This window comes from Canis lupus, chromosome 3, assembly GCF_003254725.2.
Source record: "Canis lupus dingo isolate Sandy chromosome 3, ASM325472v2, whole genome shotgun sequence".
Lineage (NCBI taxonomy): Eukaryota > Metazoa > Chordata > Mammalia > Carnivora > Canidae > Canis > Canis lupus.
Window position 1 is genome coordinate 17,577,491 of NC_064245.1, and position 22,697 is coordinate 17,600,187.

The window sequence follows — 22,697 nt, forward strand, 5'->3', positions numbered from 1 at the left end:
AGAAGAGTTTCTGGAGCTGGAAAAAAGGAAATCAATATTTCATGTGAGGAGACGGCCTGGGAAATGGAAGTACTACTAGGTTCAGCTTCAACAGCGCAACCCTCTGCAGGGCAATAGCAGGGCCCTGCAGATTATAGATCAGGCAAGATAGGACACGCAGAAATGGAAAAGAATTCTGCATTGGGAATCAAAAACATGCCAGAAATAGTAGCAGTTGGTGTAATAAAAAGAACTACTCTGTGGTATCTTTTTCTACACAGGACCATAATAATGATTAGATATATTTTGCAAGGCGCCTGGGTAACTCAGTTGGTTGAGCATCTGACTCTTGATTTTGGCTCAGGTCATGATCTTAGGGTCATATGTTGGGCTGTATGCTCAGTGAGGAGTCTGCTTCTCTCCCTCTCTCTCTCCCTCTGCCCCTCCTCCTGTGCATACACATACTCTCTCTAAAATAAATAAATATTTTTTAAAAATACATTTTAAAGTAGAAACTGAAAATTAGGATAGAATATTTTAATATATAAAATCTTTTCTGAATCCTGACTCTCTTATCTGTGAAACCTGGACCCTTTTTCTTTATCAATAAAATAGAGATAATAATCCATATTTTATCAGATGCTTGATAGATAGTAAGTTTGCGAGTGTTAACTCTTGTTATTCATTTTTATTTATTATTATTATTTTTTTTTTTTAGAGAAGGAGAGAGAGGCAGTATAGGCGCAGAGGGAGAGATAGGAAAAGAATCTTAAGCAGGTTCCATGCCCAGCATGGAGCCCAATAGGTTATAACCCTGAGGTTATGACCTGAGCTGAAATCAAGAGTTGGATGCTTAACTGACTGAGCCATCCAGGTGCCCCTTAACTCTTGTTATTTAAAAATAATAATAATAAAATATAATAACTTATGAGTGATCAGGGACACATGAAACTCATTTAATGATTATGTAGAAATAGAACACTGCATGGAAAATAAAAACTATGGAGTGATCTCCAAGATATTTGTTGCTTGAAAAAGAGTAAGATGTAGAACAGCATATACCATATGTTTGCCTTTTCAAAAAGGGCATTTTAAGTGTATATATATATATATATATATATATACACATACATATACATATATCTTGTATCAGTATATACATTTTTTGAGAATGACACTCAAACTGTTAATACTTGGGAGGGAGATGGCAGCTTCTGGGTGTAACACGAGTCTGATTTTTACTGTGTCTTTTTGTACTGCTTGAATTTTTCAATCATGCATCTGGAGATTCTAATTGAAAAGAACAAATTCAAAGTTAAGGATGTATAGAGGTTAATATCTCTTTCGTTAGACATTTTTTCAATATATTGTTTCACCTGTCAAAACAGAAAATTTTCATTGGCAAATTATGAAAGTGAGCCATTGTTTACAGTAGCCAAATTATGGAGACAGCCCAAATGTCCATCAACAGATGGATAAAAAAAATGTGGTATACACACACACACACGCACACACACACACACACACACACACTGGAATATTCTTCAGCCACACAAAAGCATGAGCACTTGCCATTTGAAACAACATGGATGGAGCTAGAGAATATTATGTTAGGTGAAATAAGTCAGTCAGAGAAAATACCATATGATCTCACTCATATATGTAATTTAAGAAACAAAACACATGAGAAAAGGGGAAAAAAGAGACAAATCAAGAAACAGACTCTTAATTATAGAGAACAAAATTATAGTTTCCAGAGAGGAGATGAGTAGAGAGATGGTTGAAATAGGTGATGGAGATTAAGGAAGGTACTTGTGATGAGCACCAGGTGATGTATGGAAGTGTTGAATCACTGTATTGTACATATGAAACTAATATTATACTGTATGCTAACTAGCTGGAATTTATTATTGTTTTTTTTGTTTTTTTTGTTTTTTTGTTTTTTAGTAACTTCAGCATGGAGCTTGAACTTACCTGAGATCAAGTGTTGCATGCCCTACTGATTGAGCCAGGCAGGTGCCCCCTAACTGGAACTTAAATAAAAACTTTAAAAAAGAAAAGAAATTAAGCTATTGCTAACAATGATCCTTAGCAATTCTAATATATATGACTGAACAGTGACATCTGTATAAAACTATATATAATCAATCATGATATGTAATAATTTATGGGATTATATTATGGTGAAATATTTGCTGGATCTCATTTTAATCCTAGTCTTTAATTCAGTAATTTGGATTAGAAATGTACTCTAATTAACTGAAAATAAATCATGATAGTAACTTCTTTATCATTTAAAGACATATTTTGGTTAATAATAAGCTTAGACTTCTAAAATGGCATAAGAGCACATCCGGGTGGCTCAGTGGTTAAGCATCTGCCTTTGGCTCAGGTCGTGATCCCAGGGTTCTGGGATCAGGTCCTACATCAGGCTCCTCACAGGGAGCTTCCCCCTCTGCCTGTGTCTCTGCTTCTCTCTCTGTATCTCTCATGAATGAATAAATAAAATCTTTAAAAAATTAAGTATATAACTAATCATCTATATACTCTGGATTCTGAACACTAGAGGATAATGTGTAAGCCGGAGAAGATGAATAAAAATTATATTTCACTCTAACTTACATGGAAACATGTCTACATGATTAGAGAATATTTATCAAGTTTTAGCAAAAGGACCATAGTCTAGAGATTCCTGGTTTATATAATGGCATTGCCTCTGTAAAGCACTTGTCCAACATAACAGGTCAGAGTTTGACCCTGGGCAACAGTGGAAAGAGCTGGGCTTTGGAATTAATCACTGCTCAGTGTCTTCCTAGTTAAGACAAGTTATTAATCATTAAGTATTTCAGTTTTATCATCTGTAAGATGGAACTAATACCCCCTAGCTTGCAAGGATGAGCTCATAAAGATTAGAAAAAGGTTAAAAACATTTTAAGACAAAACTTTATCAGTTAACAAACTTTATCAGTTACTTATGAAGTTGTCGTTTCTGATGTCTTTGTTAGAACCGAAGCTGCAAAGACAGTCTTACACAGGCCCGCCTCTGAGATGTGGCCCCAGCATTAATTAGCAAGAGGTCCAGAGGGAATGACTGTCGTACTCTCCAGCTTGGATCCCTGATTCAGGATCTCAGCTCCAAAAATTGACTTGTTCCTTCCAGGTAGAGACATAAATCCCCAAATGCTGGCCCTTGGAATGTATACACCAAATATTTCTTTCCATTCTACTACCCACATGTCTACTGAGGCTTCCCTTCTGCTCCAACACCCACAAGTGCATATGCTATCTCTGTACTTTATTCTTTTTGTAGCTTTTTCACTACTGAAATTACATTCTAAGCATATAAGCTAAACTGCTCATTATTTGACCCTATCATTAAAAATACAACTTCTAGGAGGAAAGGCAATTTGTCTCTTTTTTCTTACCACTGATCCTCAGTGCCTAGAACAGTGGCCAGAGCATAGAATGAATTCAATAAATATGTGCAAAATGAACAAATTATTTAAATAATTTACTCTGTACAGCTGAACATAAAACTCAGTTGATTCAAGAACTACTAAATAATTCACTCACAAAAAACATATTATTGGGCAATGGTGATTTTACTGAAGATTTTATATGGGAAATGAAGAAAGGATTTATATTGGCATTCTTCATTGAAATTGCTCAACCTCACCCATAACAACAACAAAAAAAAATGCAACCTAAACCTGCGCCAAGAAGCCAGAGTTGTTAGAGCCTGTGAAGAGTGAAGAGAACTTCTGTAAGAAATGGCAGGCAAGAGGAGGGGAAAGAGAGGTATCTGCACAAAGCCCAAGAAGACTGAGGAAAGTATTACTGTGGGAGATGGGCAGTAAAGGGAGATGTGTTACATGCAGGCAGGAATCATTAAATAAGTAAACATTTAAGAATAATGTGAAATAAGTTTCTAATTGTCATAGAAAGGAATTAAAAACATGGAAAGAGAGATAACTAAAATGAATTATGTGTTATTAGATAAGACTTGAAGTTATAGTATCAACACATAGTTTTAATAGAAAGAGAGGAATGGAAGAAAGAAGAAAGAAGACTTGAAGTTATAGTATCAACACATAGTTTTAATAGAAAGAGAGGAATGGAAGAAAGAAGAAAGAAGACTTGAAGTTATAGTATCAACACATAGTTTTAATAGAAAGAGAGGAATGGAAGAAAGAAGAAAGAATTAAAAACATGGAAAGAGAGATAACTAAAATGAATTATGTGTTATTAGATAAGACTTGAAGTTATAGTATCAACACATAGTTTTAATAGAAAGAGAGGAATGGAAGAAAGAAGAAAGAAAAGAAAGAAAGAAGGAAGAAAAAACTGTTTGTTAAGAGGATCCAGGGACAGAGACACCCTAGTAGCAAGGACCACACCTAGTACTCGATCTTGGCTTCTAAATACCACTCTTCACTAAAAGTTTCCTTGAAGAAATAGATGATTCCAGGTCTGGGAAAGCAAAGTATTAGATGAGCCTAGAACATTTCTTTGGATCAGAAAGCAAAAAAGTGTCCACAGATAATGGAGATAAGTCAAAAGGACAGAGGAGCCAGGTTGAAGGAGCTCCCTTTGAACATATCTAGGACAATTTGACCATGAAAATAAATAATGATAGTAACAGACTATGACCTATTAAATATAAGAGAAACCAGGGGTCCACAGTGATATTACTAAAGGAAACAACTGACACATTGAAATTTTCACACTGAAACTCTCTATATGGGGGATGCCTGGGTGGCTCAGTGGTTTGGCGCCTGCCTTTGGCCCAGGGCACGATCCTGGAGTCCCAGGATCGAGTCCCATGTCAGGCTCCCAGCATGGAGCCTGCTTCTCCCTCCTCCTGTGTCTCTGCCTCTCTCTCTCTCATTCTGTATCTATCATAAATAAGTAAGTAAGTAAATAAAATAAATCTCTCTATATAATTTCAAAGTACTTTATAATTACAAAAGGAAGACTAAATTTACAGTGGAGAATCATGGCAGCCAAAAATTTAATGAAGTGATCAGAATAACATCATCCATAATATAATAAATCAAAATTTTGAGTCACCAGATAGGTTGCAATGAGAAGAACATAGCATCATTTCTGCCATATTCCTGTCAAACATATTCCTGTCAAACATGTATATATTTTGGATATCTTTCCTTTCCTATCATTACATAGAGACCTCTCTAATTCTTTTCCCTTGTTCCACTGTATTCCATTTTATCTATGTACCATAATTAATTTAACCTGTTTATGGACATTAGGTCCATAGAATAAGTTCTCAGTAATGTTGGATAAGATACATGCACAGTTGGGTAAGATATATGCAGTTGTAATTTTTTCCTTTTTCTTTTCTTTTTTTTTTAATATTTTACTTATTTGAGAGAGCAAGCATACAAGCAGCGGAGGAGAGGAAGGGGGCAAAGGAAAGAGAGAAGCAGACCCCCCCATTGAACAGGTATCTGGTGGATGCAGGGCTCAAATTCAGAACCATGAGATCATGACCTAAGCTGAAGGCAGATATTTAATCGACTGAGTCCCTCCTTTCTTCTTTTTTTAAAGTTTTTTTTAATTCCAATTTGTTAACATGTAGTGTTATATTTGTTTCAGGTATACAATATAATAATTCAAAATTACCATACAGCACCATGTGCTAATCATGACAAGTGCATTGACTCAACTCTCTCTCCCTTATTTTTTTTCCCTTTGCTCAAATTACCTTTGATCATGTGGTATTTGTCTTTTCTAACTTATTTCACTTAGCATTAAATTCTCTTGCTTCATCCATGTCATTGCAAATGGCAAGATTTCATTCTTTTTTATGGCTAAATAAAATTCCACTGTGTGTGTGTGTGTGTGTGTGTGTGTGTGTGTACCATATCTTCTTTATCTATCCATCAATCAATGGATACTTGGGCTGCTTCCATATCTTGATTATTGTAAAAAAATGCTACTGTAAACATAGAGGTGCATATATCCCTATGAAATACAGTTCTTGTATTCTTTGGATAAATACTCAGTAGTGCAATCAATAGATCATAGGGCAGCTCTATTTTTAACTTTTTGAGGAACCTCCATACTGTTTTCCACAGTGGCTGGACCAGTCTGCACTCTCTCCAACAGTGTAAGAAGGTTGGTTCCTTTTTCTTCACATCCTCACCAACACCTGTTGTTTCTTGTGCTGTTCATTTTAGCCATTCTGACAGGTGGACGTGATATCTCATTGTAGTTTTGATTTGCATTTCCCTGATGATAAGTGATAATGGGCATCTTTTCATGTGCCTGCTAGCCATCTGGATGTCTTTTTTTGATATGCAATTGTAATTTTGATAAACATTGCTACATTTCCCTCCCAAGGAATTGTATTGATTTATGCTTGAAACAGAAATGAATAAAAGTGCCTAGTTTCTCAAAGCTTTACCAACAGTGTATTATCAAACTACTCCAAAGTAGTTTATCAAAGTATTTTTTTCTAAATACATACATTTTTGCCCAAGAGAAACACTAATGAATGGGATTTTTCCACCTCATGAGGTACTCATTTACTTACTAGTGGTGCCCCTCTGTTCACACACATTTTCTATCACATGACCTTCTCTTGCTCTTTATTTTGGTGGGTCCTGATATGCATGGGCCTCCATCCCTCTTATCTAATGCTGAACAAGTAGCATCTATCTCTAAAGAGGCAAAAGGCTCTGCCCAAATTTGGAGAAACATTTAAAACTAGTCAAAACTGAGGATTTTGGCTCAAACTCAAGATGAGAAGGATAAACAAACCCCGCCCAAATGGAATCCGTTCTGATATATTTTCCTGCCTTCCTAATTAAAGACAAATGTTTGAATACTTCCTAAATTACCTCTGAAATTCACTGCATTATTTTGCCTTTTAAAAGCAGACAAGCTTATATTTACATTGTTAATAGATTTATTTTAACATATGCTCATTTTTCCGTTTGTCATGGTGTGTCATGAATCTCCACTATGGCCAGCCCCATGAGCTCTATTCTTCCATGGACTGACTGATAAATCTGCTGCCTGGGCCACACATGTACCGAATACCCTCTCATACAACTTTTTGCCATTATTTTGCTTCCTGACAATGATACAAAAGGAGCTAGGGAAAAGGATCCAAGATATTAGTGATCAGTTAACACTAACAGTACAAAAAGTGAAATCTTCGGACTTGACCATTTCAAAATAATACAATCCCAAACATTTCAGCAGTGTATTTCAGAATCCACTGTAAGTGCTGTCCGTTTTTATTTCTACAATTTGAGGTGAATATAATTATTCCCATTCTTTAAGTCAGGAAATGAAAACTCAGAGATGATAACTGAATTTCCCCAGATCACACAGGTAGGAAGAAACAAGCTGATATGGTACCTGAATTAGTCTAATCTTCAATGATCTCAGAGTAAATCTCCATGATTATTAAGTTTAATAATTCTATCAGTAATGGATATTTCTAAATTCAAATGAGTTTAAAATTTTATGAGGCTATCTAATGCCTCGAGAACAGTATCTATGGAGGCTGGGAATTCCAGAAAATAGGAGCTAAAAAGGTTAATTTATTCTGACAGAAGGATGATTAATACAAGGTAAGATTACCTATCTCTAATTAACCTAGTCCATTATTGAGTTCTTAACAAGAAGGATACGGATAGCAGAAATGTCACTCAGAAAGAATTCAGCTGAGAAAGTTTGAAGACAGTACTGCTCTGGGAATGATAATCATTATATTTGTTCGCCACTGGGAATGCTTAAAACCATCTTCATATTTAAGCCAGAACCTAAAATACTTCTTTATTCAAACCTCTGTTAAGGGGACTATGAGGCATAAGATTAACAAGTACATTTTAACATCTATTTAAATTTTGCAAACATCTTTCAAGGGTCTTAAAGGGACATCTATTTATTGTTTTTAAATCAATGCCAACCTGCTTATTATATGCAAAGCCCTAATAATAAAAACAGTTAAAGCCAAACATTGTTACTGAGCTATATTTTTGACTAATGATATAATAGTAGGCCTAACTTCTCTCCCTCACTCTGACATCCATCTTATACCTGTCATATTCCAAAAGGAATTCAGACAAAGCAACTATAATATTATTCACTAACAGTATTTCTGATGACCTTGGAAAATCAATGCTGCTCTAAACATACTTAACTCAAAATTTTAGGCACCGAAAAAATTTGGTTCGTCACATCCCATGGGTTAGTTTGTGGTTTGTTTGTTTGTTTTTTTCCTTTTCATTGTATAATGCAAGGTCAAGTAAGAATGAAAGATATCATTTAGTTTTGTGCTATAATAATTGAATATTGAATGAGATCTTTCTTGTTGTCTTGGAATTGGTTATTCTGACCAAAAAAAGGATAACAAAATAGTATAAGGATTTCATACTTCCAAAGGCCTCTCCAACCACTGGGGACAAAAGCCTCCCTGAGGACTTATCCAAAAACCTTTGCCCTGAGGCAAAGGGACCACCTCTCCTATTCCCAACCAACATGTCAGCCCTAAATGGGCAGAAAAGTACATCCCCTCAACCCACCAGAAGCCAAGTAAACAGGGAGTTCCAGTGAAAAGCAGAATGTGAGTGTTGGCAAGGCAGGAAGATTGACAGCCTCCTACTTAGCTAAATATTTATAGTCAGGGACCTAGAGACCAATTTGAAGCCTGTCTTCAAAGTGCAGTGAGCCCCATGAGGGAGTCTGGCAGAGAACCTGACCTATGTCGTTTGGAATTTGGGAGCATATCTGAACACTAAGAATTGTGCCTCCTCCTTTTCTGGAGATTTTGAAGGAGAAGCACTTGCTGGCTGAGCCCAAGAGGGACAAAACGAGACCATGTTATAAGGAATTTAAGAAAAATGTGGAGGAAACTTCCAACATGTTTCCAGTTTCTTGACCCATCAGAAGGTGCAGAAGAGGACTTCCATGCTTGACTCAATACAAAGAAATACTGAGGAGAGAGGGGAAAGCCCAAGCCCTAGGGTTACCTGACAGCTTGTTTCTTATGGGGAGTGAAATGTGGACCAAAGGCAGGACTAAAGGACAACATGGGTACCTCCTCTGACATCTCCATAGAGAAGGCCCATATCCTCCAAGGTGAAGCCAAACAGCACTAAAAATTGCACAAAGTTATGAGAAGACCACCACATCCTCAGCAACACCAGTAGCAACAGAATCATGCACTTTCTTGTGGGTAAGGGTACTTCCTCATCTCCAATAAGCAGTCCCTGCCATCTCTTATATTCCTCTTCCCCAACAGAGGAGTTAGATGCTGGCAGAGGCAACTGAGAGGATTATACTTGAAATCAGATTTGAGACTGGATTTTTACACTGGAGTGAAATTAGTTTGGTTTTGCTTTGTTTTTTTAATAACTGAAAGTGATGAGAAAGATGTGGAATATGCCCAAGAAATTGTCTTGGGAGATTTCTACAAAGCACTACTGGGAATTGTGATTGGAGAAAAATAAAAACATTATTGTGTTAATATCCACCAAGTAGAGTCTACTCAGTAAAACTGTTTACACTAAAATGCTGACTTTTTTTTTTTAAGATTTTATTTATTTATTCATGAGAGATAGAGAGAGAGAGAGGCAGAAACACAGGCAGAGGAAGAAGCAGGCTCCATGCAGGGAGACCGATGCAGGACTCAATCCCAGGACTCAATCCTGGGACTCAATCCTGGAACTCAATCCTGGGACTCCAGGATCACGTCCTGAGCCAAAGGCAGGCGCTAAACCGCTGAGCCACCCAGGGATTGATTGATCAATCAATCAAATGCTGACTTTCTAAAGCAGGCTGGGAGGGGTTTTGGGAGGAGGGAGGGGGTCACACATTATCTCAAAAATAGTGGACAATGAAAAGAACTACAATAATAAAAAACAAGTCAATTCTTAAATGCAGGAATTAGGAAAAAAGATTTTAAAAGAATTAAAAAATCATTCATATTTGATTTTATATAATAAATTGAAGCCACATACTTATTTATCTATGTCCTTTTTAAAAGGAGACATTTTTAGGGGCACCTGGGTACCTGGGTAGCTTAGTCAGTTGAGCATCTACTCTTGGTTTTGGTTTAGGTTGTGATCTTGAGGTAGTGAGATCGAGCCCAGGGTCAGGCTCTAAGCTCAGTGTGAAGTGTGCTTGAGATTCTTTCCCCTTTCTCTCCCTCTCCCTCTGCTCTCCTTCCACCCACCAAATAAATTTTTTTTAAAGATGTTTTTAGTAAAGCAAACCTTAGATTTGTATTAAGGCCTTCAAGTTTTCAATGTACTGTTTTGAATTTTATTTTATGAGCAAAAGACTAAACTCTCATTATTCACTTTTTTTTTCATTATTCACTTCCATATCCATAGTGTTTATGACAGAGCTGAACCACAGAAAACGTTCAAATCATGATTTTCAAGTCATTCTGATGAAGGATAGTTGGAAGAAAAGCAGGCAGTGAGTGACAAGGGTCCCCCTCCTGCCCTGCCCTAAGAGGAAACCACCCTTAAAAGGATTTTACACCCACCATGGAAGGAGCCCTCCACCTTTTCCCACATGATAGATAGAAAACAAAAACCTGTTTGGATCACAGGTTCATGGCAGGGTTAATCAGATTAAAACAGCCCACCAACAACTCCATAAAAACCACTAGACTTAGAAACTCCAGTGGCAACCCTCTCTGGTCTCCTCTCTCTTTGGGAGCTTTGTACTCTTACTTTACCATCGCTCAATAAACTTTGCTTTGCTGCCCACCACTGTCTGGTCTACCTCTTCATTCTCCCAAGCAGTGACCAAGAACCACGGGCACCAAAGGAAAAGAAAACCTGTAACAATTCTAACACCTTCTACCTATTTCTCCCTTTTGCTGTCTTACTTTCACATTCATTGGATATATGGGGGAGGAGAGTGGTTTTAATTATTTTTACAAGGTACATGTATTAGTTTTGTAATTTAAAAAAAAAGTAAAAAAAAATGATTAGCATTCTATTCATCATCTTCCCCTTCCTGTGAAATTATACTTTAGCCTACATAAATTCAATACCACACATGCAATCTACCAAAGCTGAACATCTCTTGTTTTCGTTTTTTTGTTTTTGTTTTTAAATAAATTTACTTTTTATTGGTGTTCAATTTGTCAACATACAGAATAACACCCATTGCTCATCCCGTCAAGTCATCTCTTGTTTTTGGCACCAAAAGCATCCATTCTACCTCTCTTAATACTTTTGTTTTCCTTTAGGAACTGTTTCTATCCTATTTCATCCTTCTTGGTAGAACCCTATTCTCCTGTCCAAGAGGGTGAGAACAAGACCCAAGTCATTTAAACTTTAAATTTTCTTCTTGGTATCTGAATCATGAGCAAGAATAGATTGATAATAGAGCTGATTCATTCCAGTACTGGTCATCTAAAGAGGTTTCCTAATAACTACAACACCAAAACCACATGCTTCCTGTATTTCTGAGGCAAAATTTTTCAGCCTGACTTTTAATTCGGTGAGCTACCCAATATACTCATAACAAATCCTTCACCTCCCTACCCTTATACAAATACTCTTAAGTTAAAGTTGGTTTCTGATTGCTTGGGACAAAGTCACACAAGGACCTTGAAATGGACCATTGACCCATCTACTATCCCTCTTCCATACCCCTCCTCTCTTCCTTTATTTTCTTAATAACTACTCATTTCAACATTCCAATATTCAACATTCATTTCCTTCACATTAACCCAATATCTTCAACTTACCTGTGTCATGTTTTTCTATTTAACTGTTTGCCTCATAAAAACTGCCTTCTCCACTCCTATCGCTGGCACCTGCTAAAGAAAACACTGCAACCATTCAGGTGGGTGTCTTAACTCATTTTCATTTTTGATTCTCAGATCTTCCATAATACTCAGAAATTTGTGTTTGTTTTGTTTTTGCTCATTTCACTTTCTCGTTCTCTCCAGGGATTTCAAAACTCTCTCTAGTTTCCTCAAAGCTCCAACTAAATCACTACTTCTCAGCAATCTGCACAGAGAAACTAAAAGCCATAAGATAGAAAGTCACTCTTCTTCCAGCCAGGAAATTTTCAAACCAATCTGTATTGAAGCCATTCTCTCCTCTCCTCCTATTGAAGTGGGAACTTGGTCTTTCCTCATATTTAAAACTAATCCTGGGCAGCCCCAGTGGCGCAGCGGTTTAGCGCCGCCTGCAGCCCGGGGTGTGATCCTGGATCGAGTCCCATGTTGGGTTTCCTGCATGGAGCCTGCTTTTCCCTCTGCCTGTGTCTTTGCCCTCTCTCTCTGTGTGTGCGTCTCTATGAATAAATAAATAAATAAAATCTTTAAAAAACAAAAACTAATCCTATCTCTTTTACATCTTTAAATTTGCCCTCAGATTGTCATCTTATCAAAAACAAGTCTTTCCTGAATGAGGGACCTTTTAGCTACTTCCCTTTCTTTTTCATTAACAACTAAACTGAAATAGTTGCATATCTGCCCTGCTTGTGGAACAAGTTGGGGGAAGTGGGGAGCCCACCTGATACTGGATAAAGATGTCTCCACACAAAGTTTAGTCCAGTGTAGAGAGGCCAAGCCTGAGTAGGGTGAGAATTTGCCCATATACAGGGGCAGTCTGGCATGGATGACAGAGCCTGCACAGGGGAATAGTGCACCTACAGAGGAGAGGGGATGGCGGTGGAAAGGAGATAATGATTACATACAGAAGGACTGGGAATATAAGTCATATAATCAGGCCCGTGGGAGCCAGGTTTCTCAGCAGCAAGGAAAGGGGTTACATATATGGAAAGGGAAAAAATTAGAATAAACCCTGACATGCTAGATTAAAACTAATGTTATCAGTATACATTCACGGTTTAATAGATGGATAGACAGATGAAATCCAAATGTGTGGACATTCATTCATATATATGGGCATATAAAGCTTAGCTCTCTCCACTGAAAAACACTGAAGCATCACACTCCAAGAGTAAGTACACTTGACTTTACCCAGGCTTTGTCTTCTAAATGTTATTTTCCACTAAATGTTATTCAGGGCTAAAATGGCTAATTCCAGGACTAGGGTAGGGGAAGTACAAAATGACCTTGTTCATATCTTATGCCAGAAGGAAAGAAGTAAAACAAAGTGCTAGAGACGTGTCAAGAGAACACATAAACCACCTGCAAGGGGCTTCCACTAGCTAAACTGGGAACAATTTGAATACTAGGATAAATGACAGTAAAGAATTAAAACCCATATTAATCACTAGTACTATAAATAAATAAATGACTAAATTGAAAGTTTGATGAGAAATGGGCTATTTGCAAAGCCTCAAAGAACTTCCCTACAAAATACCTATTAATTACCAAGGAAGGAAAAAAAAAAAAAACTAAATAGTTAAGAATCCTAAGAGACACATCCTTACTCAAGTGAGCATTAGTAATGGGATAAATCAAAACTGCGTGTCATCTGATAGGATTCAATGTGGAGAAAACAGTATCACTTTTAAGGTATTCCTCCCCAAATCTATTAATTCAGTCTTTTTCAAATGAACCACAGAACACAGTGACTATTTTCTCAACTCTCTCAAGAATAGCACATAATTAACATCATTCTAGGTATATTGAAAGAAGTTAATTTTTTCATACAATAGATGCCCTAAGATGTTAGGGTCTAACGTCTCCAGTTGGAAAAGGCCCAGAGGTACGTTCTGTAAAATAACTGGTCTGTAATCTTTAAAATGTCAAGGTCACTGAAAACTAGAAATGGCTTTACTGCTGTTCCCAACTGAAAGAGGCTAAAGATGTATTATAACTATATGCAACAGATGACTCTTAACTATATCCTTCTGTTTTAAAGGTCAGGATTGAGACAAGTGGCAAACTTGATTGTGATTTGAGGATCAGATGGTAGTAATATATAATTATCATCAATGACTTGATTTTCATTGTTTCATTATAGTTACAAAGGCAATGTCCTTGTTGGTAGGAAATACATAGTAAAGTATTTAGGAGTGGTGAAGCATAATACTGGAAGTTACTTTCAAATGGTTTTGGAAAAAACATGTTGTACTGTGTCTGCAAATTTCTATACATTTTTTAATGTTTCAAAATTTTAAAAATCAAAAAAATTAAAAATGAACAAATATAAAACTGAACAAAAGTAAAATCATTAGCACCCTCACTCCTCCCATGTTCCTCAACTCAGTGAATGGCTCCACCACTCACTCAAGTTGCTTATCCAGAAATCCAGTGTCATCCTTGACTTCCCTTTCCCTCCACTACAATATACATCCTGTTAATATATATGGCTCCCTCCAAACCCATATCCAATTACACCCCACATTATAATGATTCTGCATCCTAAATCTCTCTTAAACTTAATCCATTTCCCTTTCATCTAATATTACGCAATTCTGGCCACCATCACACTCCCCTGTGCTACCAAAACAGCCTCCTAAAATAATCTATAAATTTCCTCCAATCCATTTTCCAGCATCAGTCTCAGTTATTCCAAAACATAAATCTGTTCATGTCATCCTGCTTGAAAATCCTTCGATGTTCTTGAATGCTTCTAGAATGAAATCCAAACTCCTTAGACTACCACACATTCTGGTTTGCCCAGGATGCTTTTTGTTTATTTCTGTTGGACAAACCTGGTTATTTTTGGCCTCCCTTTCATGCTCACTAGTGTCCCAAATAGGACAATGAATCACAGAGGCACCTGGATGGCTCAGTGGTTGAGCATCTGCCTTTGGCATAGGTCGTGATCCTGGGGTCCTGGGATCAAGTCCCAAATCAGGCTCCCCACCAGGAGTCTGCTTCTCCCTCCGTCTATGTCTCTGCCTTTCTCTGTGTCTTTCATGAATAAATAAATAAAATCTAAAAAAAAAAAAAAAAACAGACAATGAATCATATGTTCCATTTACTTCTCTAGATTGATCTAGATGATACTTCCCTCTCATCTCTAGTGAATCTCAACTCTTCTGGGAAAGCTCTGCCTGAGCCCTGTATCAGGATTCAATACCTTTGCTAGATGCTTCCTAATACTATGTTAGTTCTTCTAAGTAACATATATCTATTGTACACACGTCTTTATTGTAACTATTTGCTTATATTTACCCTTAAACAGTAAATCCTGTAAAGATAACTTTGCCATTTGGGGGTGTGACCTTGAGCAAGCTACTAGACCTTTCTAAGCTTCAGTTTCTCCATCCGTAAAATGAGGATAATTGCACTATTATTATCAAATGATATAAAGCAGGTAAAGGCTTAGCCCACCATATTCATCATTTTATGTTTTAAGAACTATGTAAGTAGTTAAAGGCATATTTCTTCTAGTGCTCCTTAAAATTGTCTTCTTTTCATAGCCAATCTTCTGATTTTTTTTCTATGTATCCTACTTATCAAGCAGAGATAAAAATTGTCTCTTCTTAACACAATATAACAAGTCTCTTTACGATTCTTATTTTTCATTTTATTTATTTGCTTTAAAAAAAAACATGCTCTAACAGAAAGTTATCTTCTGAGAAATGAGATAATACCAGAAATTATTAGCACTGCTCAGGCATAGAATATTTCTTTCCTTTCTGTCCTAGTGAGTAAACACATATAAGTCCCCACAGCAAATTCTACACATAAACTGTATGGTAAATATAGTATATTTATAAGAAGATATCCTTTTAAAATATTATAAAACAATGAGGGCCAAATATAAAGATTTGTGGAAGACAATGTTTCTATCATTTAAATGGTTATTTATTAATAACTAAACATTATTTGGGGGAAAAATCCCTATTGTAAAAAATAACATTTCAATTACTTAATGGGACCTACACTGACAGATTGGACATTGCATACAATACATAAAAAGGTCTTCTGAGTCCCATAATTGTGAAGAAGTATATGTGGGTATTTTCTAGCTCTCTTAAATTGTCTTTTATAAATTTTAAACTAAAAATTCCAGCTGCCAGAGGTAAAAATTTACAATTGCATACATGATCATACATTTCTACTCACTGACCACATTCTTTCTCTAAACTTAACTACCATATTTTACCTTTGTTAATTATATGATTTTATCATTGATCTCCTTTATTTAGTAAATTATGCAAAACAATATTTTAAACACATTCTTAGAGCTTTTCTTATAATTATTGAAGGAAAATTAATTTACTAGTTCAGAAGTTAATTTTACACAAACACATTTAATCCACTGCAATTTAAGAAACAAAACAAAAAAGCAAAGGGAAGGAAAATATGAGAGAGAGACAAACCAGAAACAGACTCTAAACTATAGAGAAAGCACTGATGTTTACCAGAGGGGAGGTGGGTGGGTGGATGGGTGAAATAGGTGATAAGGATTAAGGTGTGCACTTGTCATGATCAGTACTAGGTATTGTATGGAAGTGATGAATCACCAAATTGTACATCTGAAATTAATATAACCCTGTATATTAACTGGAATTTAAATACAAACTCTTTTAAAAATGTAATCCACAGCACTTGAGATTGCTCAGGCTTTCTACTACCTTGTAAGAATCCAGAAGATTATATCACATTTTTATTCATGAATCCAGAAAAGTTTGTGTCTCCACAGCAAATATTGTAGTATTTTCCATCTAATTATTTCACTGTTTTTAAAAATAAAAATATATTTGAAAAATATGCAAAATCATTTTTAAATAATATAGATTTTTAGTGACCAGGTTTTCACATACCCGACTGTCAGATTTACCAAACTTACGAACGAAAAAGTGTTTGTCTTCAGAAATGTATTTAGTGATTTTAATTTCCAAGATAGATATCACCTACATATAATCTCCATGTATATACCAAATAAAATATTACAAAATCAAGATTTTTGAAATAAACCTTTCTATGATCTATTTGCAAATCTGTTCAGAATACTTTTATTAAATGTCAGCTGTGAAACTATGTTAAAAATACAGAAAGCAATATCACAAGTTTCATTGAACTTCCCAAATTCTTACAGCCAGGTATTGCGCTCTCTGCTATGGCACACAATAGTATTTTTCTAAAGCAATCAAAAGCAGGCTGGAAGATTCTTTGTTCGTTAGTTGTAAATAATATACTAAATATAAGTAAAAAATGCTGAAAGGTGATATATGCATTTTTAACATGATTATTACTTTAAAACCATAAAACTTGGGATGCCTAGGTGGCTCAGCGGTTGAGCATCTGCCTTCAGCTCAGGGCATGATCCCGGAGACCCAAGATCAAGTCCCACATCGGGCTCCCAGGATGGAGCCTGCTTCTCCCTCTGCATGTGTCTCAGCCTCTCTCTCTCTGTGTCTCTCATGAATAAATAAATAAAATCTTTTAAAAAATAAATAAAAACTAAAACCATAAAATTTTAGCTAATGCACTAAATTTTATTTACTTCAACGGAGATTGGACAATACATCATGATGAGGACATTGAGGCAATCAGCACACATTTATAAAATGATGGCTTGAACTTATATTTCATTTTTCATTCATCAGTCTCAGGTGCTTTCAAGTGGATATCTGGAAAATTTTCCCATAAGATTCTTATAACAGAAGATTGCTTACAGATAATGTTCCTTTATCAATTTATCACAGATCAGTAAACATTTATTGAGTGTGTACTATGTGCCAGGCACTATGCTAAGTATTGGAGACAGAAAAATGATTAACTCTTGAGCCCTAGATAAGATATGAAGAGTACCCCTGAGAGGTTCGGAATGGTTTTACTCTCTCTTATGGAAGAGAGAGTAAAAACAAACCAAATAAAATCCTGTTAAGAAACAGGGTTTTCAAAAGGTTCTGTGAACGAGGAAGAGAAACATATAATCCAAACTAGGGGAGGGGAGGACGATTACAAAGGCTTTCTTGGAGGCTTATCAATAAACAAGCCTACTGCCTTGCTTTCAGCATGGCCTACTGATTAAGAGCATAAATTCAAATCTGAGAATCATCTGTTACTAGCTGTATGGGTTTGGGCAAGTTACTTTGTCATTCCAAGTTTATTTCCTTGTTTATAAGATGGATATGAGTGTATTTACCTCACAGTGCTATTAAGAGGACCAAATAAGATAATAACTAGAAAGTACAATGGCTGCCATAAAATATACTAGTATTCTGGTTGTTATAATGATGACCTCTCTCTCTCTCTCTCTCTCTCTCTCTCTCATACACACACACCCCACTTAGCCTAAAAGCTGGTGTTTTCTGGACTTGTTGGTCAATACATGTTAAGTCTTTTATATACCTATAAAAGAAAAACCTTCTTCATCCCACCAAGCCTGCCCCTCTCCATTTTCTGTTTTCAGTCAGGCTTTCTGATCCCCCAAAAAGTCTCCTTGACTTGCTGATCATTAACAGCCATGCCCGTACCATGTCTACTCTCTGAATGTAAGCCTGACCACTGAGAAACCTCCGGACTGTCTACCATAACGGTCCCGTCATCCTTCCCCATCCTCCTCCTCCATGAGAATACAGATCTTTGCCCTTCACCTTCACCCTCTCTGATGGGTCTTTCTTACCAATGTTTCAATGATTTTTCCATAGGCCACTTACCCAGCTTTGTTCTCTAATGGTCACCACTGTCTCTGAGCCAGCAGCCAACACTTCATTTCATTATGTTTCATTTGGATTGAACATCCCTGCAAAGACACTGAATAAAACAATGCGATTAGAACACAAAATCACCGAGGTTCGTGAAGTTGAGAAAGGGTAGCGCTAAAAACATTAAGAGTATGGTCTTTTGTTCCTTCCCACATTATCCTCTTTAGGAACATGACTGTATTTTATAATCATTCTTTCTCCTTCAGTAATCTCCCATTGGCCACTTATCTATCAAGTAACTCTCCCTAAAAGGTTTTTCTCTCCTTCCTCTTCATTTGCAGAAAGACCTGAGGGATGGGTCCAGGCTCAATTCAGTTTCTTTTTTTTTTTTTTCTTTTCTTTTTAAGATTTTATTTATTTATTCATGAGAGACACAGAGAGAGAGGTAGAAACACAGGAGGGAGAAGCAGGCTCCCTATGGGGAGCCTGATTTGGGACTCAATCCCAGGACCCTGGGACCAGGCCCTGATCCAAAGGCAAATGCTCAACCGCTGAGCCACCCAGGTGCCCCTCAGTTCAGTTTCTTCTTATACTTTGACCTTTCTGAGCTTACAAAACTATTTTAGCTTTACCAAAGCATTACTCCCACTTTTTAAAGACCAAGATAGACTATATTATTTCAATTTGTAAATTATTCATGATTTAATTCTGTTCCTCATTTGAGACACTTTGTTTTGTGCATCTTTACAACAGCATGTTTACTTCATGCCCACAAAACTTTTCATGTGTTTCAAAGTCCCAAATAGTAAAGCATTTAAGGTCCTATCAGACTCCCCACAGCAAAATAATTTCAAATCCATACCTGATTACAGAAATCAATTATCAGTGGGTTGTATCAATTACATATCAATTTGGGGCAGAAAATTTCAGTTGCCTAATGTTTCCCCTGAAATGTAGAGTTTATACATAAACCAAAAAAAAAAAAAAATTGTGTTACAAAAACAGAAAATAGAAAACCAATTGCTGATTAGCAACATGTGAATTTACTAAGCCACAGACTGTATGATTTCAAAGTTTAGCTATCATCTAACCTGTATCATGACCCTGAAACAAAAGGTCATTTGAAACACTTAGAATTCTGGAGGTAGTGAGTCCCCAGCAAAATTTTAAACTTAAATTGCCCCTCCTTCTTACAGCTTTTCCCAACAAACGCTTCCTTCATCATAGCTACTTCTTCAAAGTCGTAGCAAGTAAAATTCCTCAACAACAGGAAAAATAGGAAAACTGAGCTGATTCAGATGAATGACAAGCAATAATTCTCTCTCGCCATTTTTAAGTCATGATAGCATAAGTATAATAATTAACATCAATAAATAAAACTAACTTTACATAGCAGACCCTTGGAAAATGCTTCCATTAAACAGTGGAAAAATAGTGACAATAAATAACAAGTTTTTGAGGGTATTTTTTTTTTTTTTTGGTGGGGGGATAGTTGTTTTTAGAGAGGGAGGGAGAAAAAGAGAAGTTGAGATAGCTTGCTTTTTTAAAAATAATATCAAGCATTTTGATATGTGAAAAACTCCAGACTTGGCAGTAATTTTTACATACCACATCAATATGAAGTGTCTTGATAGTGATTATCATTTGTCAGTTTTAGAAGTTGTTTTTGAAGATTTGATTTATTTATTTCAGAGAGCACACGCAGGGAGAGCAGCAGAGAGAGAGGGAGAAGACCAACCCCCTCACTCCCCACCTTCCCACCCCAACCCACCCGCTGCTGAGCAGGAAACCCAGTGCAGACTTACTCCCAGAACCCTGGGATCACGACCTCAGCCAAAGGCAGATGCTTAACCAACTGAGCCACCCAGGTGCCCCTAGACAGAGTTCTTGAGATTGGGTTTACTCCTTTGTACAGTAAGGCGGAACAGCCATTGAATTTAAAATCCAAGAAACAAATACCATAAAGACAGATTTCTATTTTAAGCTCTGATGAAGCTTTAAAAAAGGAAGGAGGTGCTCGTTATTCTGTCTAGTTGGAATTTTATTCAGTTGTGCCAGCTGAGTCTAGTAAAGGGGTTAGAAGAAGGGAAGGAGAAAACAGCAGTGGGATGTTGTTCTGGGCAGAGAAAGCAGCATGTAACTTCACACTGGCAACAGCAAGACAGGCTAACAAAGGGACAGAAGATGTACTTGACAGGAGTATAGAGAGTTAGCAGATGAGTAGGAGGAGATGGCATATGAGACGTAGGCTGGGGTGCTAGGAAAGAGCCTTGGTGGTAAAGATGAATAGCTTAAACTTAATGCAAAATACAATAAGGGCCTAGTGAGACAAGTCCAGAAGACCACAATAACAGCTACAATACAACATTTCAACTTATCTAAAGGCAGATTTTTAAACAAGGAGTTTTGAAAAGGGGAGGTTACAAAAGCCAGGAAAGAAAACAGTCCAAAATTTAGTCCAAGTGTTTTGTTTTTTTTTTTCTTTTAGACATGAAAGCATAGGGGCGCCTGGCTGGCTCAGTCAGAAGGGCATGCGACTCGATCTCAGGATTGTGAGTTTGAACTGCACATTGGGTGTAGAAATTACTTAAACTTTAAAAAAAAAATAAAACATAAACAGGAATTTAGGGGTGCCAGAGTTGTTTGTTGTTTCTGGCGTTTTCATGGTTTGAATAAATAGGAGGAAGTAAACAAAATGAAGCAAGTAAACTCAAGTTTAGACATGTAAGAAAGAGTTAGGTGACCAAATCCAAAACAAAGAAAGGTAATATTTAGGCTGAGTAGGATCTTAAGTAAAAATGATAGGGGATAAAAACTTCCTGGCAACTGGTCAGTGATCAATGTTTAGGAAGACAGAGTAAAAAGAAAATAAAGAGAAATGGCAAAGTAAATAATAAAGACGATAATATCCTAAAAGCTTCAAAGAGAAGGAATAAAGCATGATAGTCACAGGAATGAATCATTAAATATAGTAAAACAATTTTCCAAACTACAAGTAAATCTCTTAGGGTTCTTTCTGGTTAAATGCAATTCTAGTTTATTTAAAAAGCTGACTTATTTTTTCGTAAGTAAGTTATATTCCTACTGGGAAAAGTTTACTAAAAATTCTCAAGAATTCAGCCATTGTTAAGTAGCCTTTAAGAATTTAAAACAATATTTATTAATGAAGGCCTCATTGTGTACTACACGGTTAAATCCGTTTCTTGTCCAATGTCATTTGAATGCTTAATATCATTTGACCTTAAAGCTAAGAAACTGACATCTTCGCAAATTCACCATTTTGCCACTAGGTGGCGAAAAAACCCAAGTAGTATCTGCCACTAAGGCTAGTACAAAATCCCAAGCACTTAAACCACTAGAATTTCCACCAGGTGTCAACCAAGAGGAGAAAAAAAAAAAAAAAAAGACTATTTTTCCCCACTCAAATACACAAATTCATAGCTTTAAACATAACCACCTAAACTCAATTAGAGATAAATGGCTTGCCATTAGCTCTCCAAATAGTTTGCATATTTATATATAATGCTGAGGCCAAGATCACTGCCTTGTCAAATAAGGCAATTGGCCTTGTCAACTTTCCCCCAAAAGCAAGAAAACAGCAAGACCATTAAATACAGTCAAAAACCTTCTACAGTTTATGAATATATAGTTCCAGATTCTTATTTTTTTCCCTTCTACATTTCTTAGAAAGTTCTGATTGCAAAAATCTAGAAAAGATTATGCTTACACTTTGAACCCCAGTGTGATTTTATGAAAACATTGCCATTTGTTACTAAAATGTTCACAATCGAGAGATACATGTACTTGTCTTGAGACTTAGTATGAGAATTACGATGTTGAACCGTCTAAGGCTATTGGGCCTGTAAAAATTAACATTAGAACTTTACAAAACTAAGCTCTATTCATATACCAAAGCATGCTTTTTAAAAACCAGGTTACAGCCTTCACTAATTTCTAACGAAGATCTATTATGTCGTGAAAGTGATGTCAGCTAAAACACTGTGTCATGTTGCCTCGTAGAAGGTGGTACTTTTTTAGGCCGAACTCTATTTTTAATCCCCTGGACAGAGTTGTAATCATGTCATACACTGCACATCTAGCCGGAGGTGGTGTCTTTAAAAAAAAAAAAAAAAAAAAAGTCTCTTTTCTTCCTTCTAGGAAGTGGTCAGCCTCCCCCCCCCACCCCA

At 36.4% G+C, this 22,697-nt stretch overlaps 1 long non-coding RNA gene across 2 annotated transcripts in view; it reads right to left on the minus strand.

The window, feature by feature from the left end:
- Positions 1–22,697, minus strand: part of LOC112654036 (uncharacterized) — a 65,199-nt gene that overhangs the window by 38,632 nt on the left and 3,870 nt on the right. For both annotated transcript variants that reach the window (XR_003132663.3, XR_003132664.3), the window contains exon 2: positions 18,523–18,619. This is a non-coding gene — a long non-coding RNA (uncharacterized LOC112654036). The remainder of the gene's footprint in view (positions 1–18,522; positions 18,620–22,697) is intronic.